The sequence below is a fragment of the Bombina bombina genome, chromosome 1, assembly GCF_027579735.1.
Source record: "Bombina bombina isolate aBomBom1 chromosome 1, aBomBom1.pri, whole genome shotgun sequence".
Taxonomy (NCBI): domain Eukaryota; kingdom Metazoa; phylum Chordata; class Amphibia; order Anura; family Bombinatoridae; genus Bombina; species Bombina bombina.
The window spans coordinates 983,683,399-983,690,898 of NC_069499.1; positions in this window are offsets into that span (position 1 = coordinate 983,683,399).

Sequence of the window (7,500 nt, forward strand, 5' to 3'; positions counted from 1 at the left end):
TATATAATAAACCCCAAGTGCCATGCCTCAAGATTAGAAGGTATAAGGCAGAGCTTGATGATGCCTTTATCTTATGCCTATATATCTATCTATCTACCTGTCTGTCTATCTATCTATAGCACTTTATTTGCCCGATTCTCAAAAACTCACTGGCATGGAAACAAATTATCAGTTTATTTTACTGAGCATTATATTGTAAATTGAGTGTGTCAATTCTTAACACAAAGCAAATGAATGAACTTCCATTAATGAGATACACAGTTTCCAAGATAAAAATTACACTTAAAACAATCCTTGAGAGGCCTTGTAATAGTGACAACTCCACTTATAGATTCTTGCCAGATCAGAGAGCTTTAGAGAACTGGGCCCTGTATATGTATCTATCTATACCTAACTATATATGTATCTATCTCTGATTTCTCTGCCAGTCAGATTTTATATTTTTCTTAACATGTATCTCCCTTTTTATTGTCACATTCTCACTGCTGCCAACTCTTTTTCTCTCACTGTCCTTCCTCCTTCCTTTTCTACATTCCTATTTCTCTCTCCTCTCTCTCTCTCTCCTCTCTCTCTCTCTCTCTCTCTCTCTCTCTCTCCCTCTATATATTTAAGTGTATTCATCTATAATACAGGATATGTGCATAATGTGGTTTCCAATAAAAGTCTCTAAAAATGCCCAAATTTACTTCAAATGTAAACAAACAAAATACTCAATAAAGCTAAAAACAATAAATTGTAATGTAGTACTATGACTTACAAAAGGTAAAGATGATCAGTTATGCAGTATTGAAAGAATGTGTGTCTATCACACAATGAGTGTAACTGTTACAAGATGGGAGTGTGTGTTTCTGGGTGTGGCTTTATGCTGTATTGTGACTGTGAGGGGATTTTCAGATGCCTGAGAGGGGCTGACAGAACTTAAAGCTCATTGTGACCCTTCCCTGCACGGGTGAGTGAGCCCCAGGTCCCCTGCTGGCTGTGCATGGACTTCCAACATCATCTCAGAAATTGGTGTGATTTGCCTGGGAACCCAACAGTTCCTGGCCAACTGGCCTTAATCTCCAGCAGAAACAATAGGAGGGGGTTACATTCTGCCTGGGTGGTTGGACAATAAAATAGGGGACAATAATGGACCCCCAAATATCCAGCCCTTTTTCCTAATGATATAACTGGAATTATATTTACAGTTGGTACAGTTTAATAGATTTGTGTATTTGCAAAACATTCTCAAAAATGTCAAATGTGCTTAAAAGAAATTAAAATACATATATTTTTTTACTCTCAAACATGCTATATTTAGTGTATGCTCCTATTCTTACTGTTTATTGTGCCTGTGAGGAGTGTCTATATATAATTCTAGAGACAAGGGAGTAGTCTTTATTAGCCAGTTGATCTATTGGGATAATTTGAGTACAAATAAGCGTATCCTGTTAGCTTCCATATCAATATTACCAGCTTTAATTTAGATTAAATTCAAAGTTATTTTTTCCTTGTTGCAAATGCAAAACATTTTTTTTAAAAACAATATTGCATTTTTTTTCATTAAACCGATGTTCCCCTGCTTATGTTTGTATTAGTTATAATTCTTCATATTTGTATTAAAGGGACACTGAAACCAATTTGTTTCTTTCATGGTTCAGATAGAGCAAGCAATTTTAAGCAACTTTCTAATTTACTCCTATTAACAATTTTTCTTCGTTCTCTTGCTATCTTTAATTTAAAAAGAAGGCATCTAATTAGGTCAGACACTTTTTTTTATTGGTGGATGAGTTTATCCACCAATCAGCAAGAACAACCCAGGTTGTTCACAAAAAATGGGCTGGCATCTAAACTTACATTCTTGCATTTCAAATAAAGATACCAAGAGAATGAAGAAAATTTGATAAAAGAAGTAAATTAGAAAGTTACTCAAAATCTAATGCTCTATCTGAATCAAGAAAGAAAAATGTTTGGTTCAGTGTCCCTTTAATTATATTGTATTTTTCATTGTGTGTGTGAGTGAGATTTAGATTATGCGCTGATTAGGTATTACAAATGCATCACATTGGCATATTATTACAGGGCATGCAAGTTTATATTGGTTAATAATACATACAAAATGTATGACAGGTGTAAGTGCATGCTGCAGACTCGTAAAAGTCTTTAAAACAAAGAAAAAATCCTGCTTACCCATATTCCATTTCTATCAATTTGCATATAACGGTGTAAATTGTATACATATCACCTAGCAACATAATATAAATTCCCTATAACATATATAGTATGATCTACAGCATATCCATCCATGATACCACAGAACCACCCTGCCAGAATGCCACAGATCCATTAAGCACTGTCACACCATCATACTGTAAAACATCACACTAATACAACACGGTACTCTTTGACCACCGCAATTATATACCCATACAATGCCACCATTTCATCATACAACAATACTGTCACCAACAGCCTCAATGGCACAAAATTAGCATATCAAACATTCATTAAAACGTATCTGAATTTTATCACATCATGATACCATACTACAGTCACACAACCTTATTATACTGCTGTCACAGCAAGACACTTACACTGCCCCCAGGTCAACAAACACTATAAATACCCCACTAACATTTGACAATTTCAGTATAATAATATACCACAATAATATCACATGATCACCATACTCTGTGTTAACACGCAGACATACTACTATTGTAAGACACTCTATATCATCACATCAACATACAACATTCTCCCATAAAAAATATCACACCAGCCTTCCATCACCTAGGATACTGTAGTGCCCCATGCCACCAAATCATCACATTCCAATGCAATATATACTACAGTACCACAGTGGTTGTTTCCTATGGTAATTTCCACACATATCTGTACATAATGTACATTATAGTCACAATCACCAGTTACAATGACTGATCTAAGTGCTTCTCGAATCAGTGTGTATTGAATCGGTAGTTGTGTATATTAATCCTTTGATCACACATATAAGGTGGTGCACTTACATGTATATTTATACTCACACACATACATGAATATGTTTTTTTTATTTATCTAAATGTATTTATATACACACAGACATATATATAATATATTCTAACAGGGCTGTTTGTACTAAACGTATATATGTTTGCTATAACTGTTAAAATGTATTTAAAATAGTTTATCATTTTTATAGGCAGTGCACACTCCTACATTAGTTTCAGGGGGAGTCCCACCTCCCATCACACACAATGTTCTCTTCCCCCTTTTTAATTTGAACTGGCCAGATTGTGCACCTGCTCTTCCGCATTATTCCAGGAATACAGACATCAAATGGTTAAATGTGAAGAAAGTGCAACATGACATGCACAATATTATATTAAATACACTGGGAGCGATGATAATTTGCAGTATAATATTTGGAGTATATGAAGCAAAAGTATTAATGTTGCTCTCTGTCATTACACAAATGTAGCAAGACAGGGCAATAAAACTAGTAGAAAGACAAACACATACAAACTGATACATAAAGATACACAGGCAGGTGCTCGCATCATTATTTTACTGAAGGAATATTTAAATGTTTTGTTTCCACATTTAAGTATAAATTCTGATTTACTACGATGGATGCTCTGCGGAATTTTACTCTCATAGTGAATGGGGTTAATGGATATCTGTTGAATAGAGGGCATTAACTCTTTCTTCTGTGCAGCAGAGGCTCAGGAATTGCAGGACAGTTGGCTCAGGTCCTTTGTAAGTGTTTAAGAATGGTGGGCGTGAGTAGGAGGATGTTGACCCCCTGATGTTGCAGGTTTGGTCCGTTGGAAGCTGGAAAGAAATAAGAACAAATCTGATGGAGAGCCATTTTCCCCCTTTCTCCTGCTCCTCCTCCCCCTTTCCCTCCTCCCCTTTCCTTATCCTACAGAAGATGTTGGGGCCATGAGTTGCAAGGGGCATTGTGACTTCAACCTCCGCTGCTCTTACATCTACCGCGTTTGTATTGCAGATCCCACAGCGGTCACTGAAGGGGAGAGTCTGTCCTGGGACTAGGGGGAAAATGTCCCTTGTTACTGATATTGTAAGTTTTTAACTCTTAACAACAAAAAGAGTTACTTAATTAATGTGTTGCACTTGAAAAATCGTTTTGTATGTGTAGGACCTATGTATTTAGAAAGTGTATATATATATATATATATATATATATATATATATATATATATATATATATATATATATATATATATATACATATATCTGCTCTCTCTACCTCTCTCCCTCCTCTCCCATTCTCTCTTCCTCCTCTCTCATTCTACCTTTCTCTCTCTCTTTCCCTCTCACACACTCTCTCGCCTCTCTCCCTCTAACTCTCCGATTCTTGTTGGTTGGTTTTAATTTCTTTAGCTAAAAAGTTGTTGTTTTAGTTTGTTATATAATATTCAGTCAGCACTCTTTTACATATAAAATAACTGGAAAGCATTCTGTTGGTCACTCTATCATTAACTGTTATATGGCTGCCCCACACTTTGCTAAACGTTGTCAATTATTCTAGTCATTAAGGGCCTTACATTTCAGACAGTCACCTTCCACTCTGTTCACTGCATCCTTTAAGATGAATCCCTCCATTTTCTGGCATTCTTTTGTTCTGTTTGAGTGCTCTTACATAGATTTAGGTCTCAATGATCAGTTTGCCAAAGAATGCTCAACGCAAAGTGAGCTTTGGGCAAAGACCACCACTGGGACAGAACCCCACACTGATACCGAACCATCGGTTGGATAGAACCTAGCACTATCACAGGGTGTATGGTTCCAGAATCATCAGATGGGATAAGGAACAAGCATATTCGAATCCACAATTGTCAAAAAGAAAAAACAAAGAGAATACACAACCCGGAAAGATAAAAACACACCAATGGGATTAAAATCAATACTAGGAGTGGACCCAATATTGGTAGAAAATGGACAACTTTGGTATAGTGTATCATTGGGACCAGGCCCATCCCTCAGTCTGAACTCACCATTGAGGAACAAACCATATCTGGAACTGGTCCAGACAAATTTACTGACAAACCTCACTACAAGGACAAAATATATAACACTTGTAAGGATCTCAGCACTGACAAAGTTCTATCCATTTGAGACAAAGACCATCACTAGAAAGCGAATCACAGTTGTGACAACATCTATAACCATAAAGAAACACGTGGAGCACAATGTACCACTAGAGTCGAATACACCTCTAAAGAATGACTGACAGCTAGGCCAGAATCTACAATACATACAACTAACCACTGGGTTTAAACTCGTAACATGCAACGTGAATTCAGCAGGAACCTAATTCCCAACAAGGAATAAACAAAACACTGCCATAAAACTAGTATAAGTACAGAACTAGTAATTGGGACAACTTCAAAGATAGTACAGAACTCACCACTATTATACAGTTCATTAATATGTTATGCCTCTATAACAGGACAACACAGCAATGTATGTCATATTCGGAAGAAATTAATAATCAGGAAAGAAACACAAGAGAAGAACTCATCAGTGGGGGCAGATATCACTACTTGGAGAAAACTACTATTTGAAAATCGTTTTATAATATTGAATATCCTATTCCAACAGAACCCATAAACCTCTCCAGCGCAAAACTCAGAACTAATAAACTAAAAACCTGACTCTCAGACAGATCTCTAGACCAGAACCACTAGTAGACAGAAAGAAATCACAAACAGTACTGCATTCCTGATATTTAGGAACTAGAAATGGGACAGATACCATAGGTGAGGTCAGGTAGAGTCTGTCCATTGATTTAGTGAGGCAAAACCTTAGTCTTACATTATATTAGGAGTTAAAATGCTGCCATTTCCAATGTGATCATATAACAGTAAATAATCGTGTTGCCCCACAAAATTACCAGTCATTCCCAGTGAGACAGCGTCAGATAGTCCAGAATAAAATACTGCAAGTGTGTAAAGCAAATACATTGCTAGTTGTGCCACTACTTGGACAGCTCTTTATCAATGAAATATAGTGTTTTCCTCTGGAACAGACGCTTTCACATTTTGGAAGGAAGATGCAATTGAATTGTAGCAACCACTAGAAAAATAAGGCTAGTGTATTTTTCTACAATATGTTTATCTATGTGTCATAAAACATAACCTACAAATAAGATTGTAATGATTTAAAGACGTTTCACTGGGCTGTGACCTACCTGTGGGGCAGAATATTTATTTGTAAACAATACTAGATATATGGGAGATATCAAATGTATAGGGGTGGAAACACCACAAGAACAGAACACATGAGCAGAACTCAGAGTTGAAGCAGAACACATCACCGATTTAAAACAAAGAGTGATGGCAGAGTTGGCTACTAAAGAAATAGCTCATCACTGTGACAACCCACCACTGAGAATACAAAATCTCAGCATAAGGGTAAATGCAACAATATAGGTTAATCGTCCCTGAAGTTAAATAACCATTGTTTAAGACACTAGAACAAAGCAAATTACGCAGTTATATCCCACAGTTAGAACATAAATATATTCCAAATGCAGTGGGATATAAGCATTTTGGCAGAAGCAGTTAACATTATATACTATACTTCATCATTATATAATACATTACTCAGAATAGGACATCAATCTAATTTATCCCTCTAAACTAAACTCAACCCATCCCTGAAAGAAATGCTACGTGTATAATACACATAACATTAAATCATAAAATACATTTTAAAATAAAGTATATGGCATGACATTTTGACCAAAGGTACCAAAAAAGATTTACGAAATACATTGTAAACAGGCCAACCAAATATTTTTCCAGAAGAGTAAATAAAAAACACTGTGTCAGATTATTACTTATCCCAAAGGAAATGTTAGCAAATTAGGGTGTAAATAGAAAATCTACAATTGTAGGGGTGCATCTTCTTGAAAAGTATTTGGATATTCACCAAAATATTTAGTAGCGGTTAGTTATTATAGGACACGTGGGTATTATTATGTCCTTTGAGCCAGTGGGGCAGGAGATTATCCAAATCTATTGATGCATATGGATGAGAGGGATCCCTATTATTTACTCAGGGATCAAAGCGTTCTTGAAATGATTTCGGTTTTGGGTCTTGCGTTTACAGAATTACATCATACCTTTGTAGAAAATATATGGTGTTGCCTCATTTTGTTGTGTTCACAAATTTGGTTTTTAATGGTCACAATGTCTATGTCCATCTTTTGCATAGTGTATATCATTTAGATTCAACGTAGGTTGGAAAATGCCATAGATAAATGTACAAGTTATAATTTACATTTGTAACATAAATACAAACTAATGTAAACAAACATAATTACAAAAACACATGAAAAACATGTAATATTACAACGCTAACTTCTTTAAAAATGTGATAATTTAGAGAAATATCTCTGAAAGTATCAGTGGACTAAACACTTTTTCTTGACAAGAAAAGAAAATTCAGTTGTGTACTGTCCTGGAATAGCAATGTATATACAATGCATCT